We start from the raw sequence: 3,384 nt of genomic DNA, 5'->3' as shown, positions 1-3,384 counted from the left end.
GGGATCCTCTGAGCAGAACCGGGTCGAGAAACTGGCGACTGGAGCGGGCTCTGCGGGAGCAGCCGAACCCCCACCCCACACTGGGCGGAGTGGCCTCGGGACGACTGTCGCACTCAGAGCCCCAGGTTCCCCCTTGTAAAAAGGCGCTCAGGCTCAGGGTGCCGCCTCCGGAAGCGGACGAGGAAGGAGGGCGGGTGCGAAGGCCTCGGGAAGAGCGCAGCCCCGGCCGACACCTCCGCGCAAGGCGGCCCGTAACAAGCCGGGGACCATGGATCTTAACAACGGCGCGGAGCGAGGTCCTATCCTTTCTACTGTCCTTCCCTGTTCGCTTCCGAAGAGCCGAACGGAAGGCGGACCCCAGCCAGGCCTCCCAGCCTCCACAGCCACTCTAAACAGCTCTGGCGCAAGCAGAAAACGTCACGGCCGCGACGCAGGAAGTCCCGCCTCTGCGGCAAGGGCGGCAGGAAACGCCCATCTTCCGGACTGTCATTGGCGCAGCACGGATGCGCCGGGCACAGACTTATGGGTAGAGGAATTTGTGTCCTCCGTCTAAGCAGGTAAGGGGCACTTTTCCGGCTCTCCCCGACAGCAGTGCGGAGGCAGGTAGAGGGAGAAAGGTCGGGGAGGAATTGGGTCGCGGAGGGCCAGAGCCCCTCTTAAAGGCGACGCGTCCAGATTTCCGTGGTCACCTGTGACAACGCCGCGTCCTCCGCCGTCTCCAGCAGGTGGAGCATTCTTTCATCCTGGGAGAACTGCTTCACGTCTCGAGTTTTGGGGACTGAGATTTTAATTGAACGATGAAGGGAATTACCTGGCCCTCCAGTGGTTAGGACTCCACGCTTCCAGTTCGAGGGCGCGGGTTTGACCCCTGGTCGGGGGAACTAAGATCCCGCAAACCGCGCGGGCCGGCCAAAAAAAAAATTGAATAAATATCCCTCTCTCCTGCCGTCTTCGGGTAGTAACATATGGTCCTCCTATTCCTTGTTACCCAAAATTGGGTCAAAAGCACTTGTGAACTTACTGAAAATGCAAGTTCTCGGATCCAACCTACACCTTCCGACACAGAAACACCCCGGAGGTGGGAGCTCTTATTAAAAGTCATGACCACCTCCCTCCCCCAAAGTACGACAACTAAAATGGAAAAATACTACAACCTACCTCATGGGAAGTGAGATGAAACATGCTTAGCACAAGGCCTGGTGCTAAATACACACAAGCTATTATTGTTATTATTCATCATCTCCACAAGGTTCTCACATATACAGCTATAGGAGGATGTCAGAGGCCCCTCTTTGCAGAATCACTGATCACGTTTTTTAAAACAAAATACAATCACTCCCTGAGTCAGCAAGTAGCGTTATAGATAATGGTAAAAATTTTGCATAGAGCACACCTGTATACCTGTAGGTTCATTCTACTTATTTTTTTAAGCATTAGATGAAGGAAATTTTCAAAAACTACAAGTAAGTCTGTTGTCAAAGGGATGCATTTTTACAGACCGTATGATTCAAAACGTAGAACTATGAAGACTAATTGCTCTTAGGCTTAAGTGGGCAGTGGAGTTAACACAGTTTCGTATCATGGTATACTTCATAAGATGACATCATAGTTCATGTCTAATTCGCAAGAACAAAGACTGAAACTCCTCCTGCCTTCCCCTCTAACTCTCAGGGCAGGCAGGCCCAGGTACAAATGTATGACCATGACATGGTCCAGTCTGATATCTAGTGGCTCAATGTCACCAGGTCTGGTCCTCCTTCTCTTCAGCTCCCAAAGGAGCAATAATTCGTGGGGATGTGTGAAAACTGGAAACAGTGAGGCCCAAAGAGGCAACCCCAAGAAGGAGCATAAATGAGAAGATAAACTGAAGACACATTATTCACAATCACTCCTGCCCATTTCCATTGGCCAAAATTTATTTGCATGGTCCCAAATTAAGTAAGGGAAGCTGGGACATGACTGTCCTCTTAGGTGTCCAGGAGGAGAAAATAGTATTGGTGAACGACTAGCCAGTTTCTAGCACAATCCTTGATTTGATCACCAGACACCCATCTTTTATTCATCTTCTACATTGTACACTCTTACACACTCATTCATGTTACCAAATCATAATTTGTTTAAGCATGTTCCCATTTATGGTTGAGTGAGTTGTTTCAACCTCTTGGCTGTTATCAATAACGTTTTTATAAACCTTCATGTATATATATTTTGGAGGAAAAAAATGCCCTAATTTCCAATGGGTATACGCTTAGAATTGGAGTTGCTTGGTTATAATATATACATATGTTGAAATTTAACGGTAATCTTGACACATAAGAGTTAAAACTGAAATTAATGAAAGCACTGTGAGAATTAATTGGCATGTGGAATTTACAATAGAGACTGTTGGATATATTATCATCATTTGTAAATTGTGTGCTATGCATCCTTTATATCTGTAAAGTTTGTAATGAACTTATGTAATCTGTGTGCACTTTCTTCTCAAGAGCAGGTGTTAAACATTTATTATCACATTCCTATGTGTACAGATCTGATTATCTGCATTTGGGAACGCCTGTGTAATTGTGTATGTGACCGAGTGAGCTCTTGTGTGTCTCTCTGGATGGCTATACCTATACCTGTATGACCATTTGTACATCTGCTTCTGTCAACATGGCTGTGCAAAGGTGTCTACCTTTGGCTCTGTACATGGAGCCCTCTCTCAATGTACCTGTTTCCGCTGTCCCTGTGTTCTCCTGTGTAGTCTTTCTGTGTGTCCAGGAGTTTCTTTCTCTGTGTCTCCATACTCTTTATGCATACCTGTGCCCGTGTCTGCACGTACATGTTTGTACCAAAGGATGCATCTGCCTTTTTCCCATGCATGTCCCTGTGAGCACCATTCTTGGAATGTATGGGATTTGTGTGCACACGTGTGTGGGCATCTATGTCTGTGTCTGTTTTCATGTGTGTGTCTTTAGTTAATATAAATATATCCTCTCTATTCTGTTTGTGTCCTGGTGGGAATTTGTGTGTGCATCTGCATAGGATTTTGTGTCCCACATATGTGTCTGTGCACATCTGCCGATTCATTTTTGGGGAGTCCTATGTGTGATGGTCCTGTAGAGTCCACTCCTGGTCTATACATGTCCCACAGCATGTCTGGGTGTGCCCTGCGTGTGCCTCCCTCTAGGTGCCTATGCTGACCCCATGTCCCTTGTTCTGCCCTAGCCCAGTCACTATAAGGGGACCTCTTAGTGCCACTCAGGCTCTGCAGGCAGTTGGGCACTCCTGGAACAGGGTGTCTGCTGGGCTATCTGTGCCCTCAGCTTGTCCCAACTCAAAATTCACCTGCTCTGAGAGGCCTCTCTGCCCAGTCCCCAGGCCCTGGCCTCAGAGTTCCCTACA

The sequence above is a fragment of the Lipotes vexillifer genome, unplaced genomic scaffold, assembly GCF_000442215.2.
Source record: "Lipotes vexillifer unplaced genomic scaffold, Lipotes_vexillifer_v1.1 scaffold995, whole genome shotgun sequence".
In the NCBI taxonomy this organism is placed as follows: Eukaryota; Metazoa; Chordata; class Mammalia; order Artiodactyla; family Lipotidae; genus Lipotes; species Lipotes vexillifer.
Note: the sequence above shows the minus strand (reverse complement) of the source record.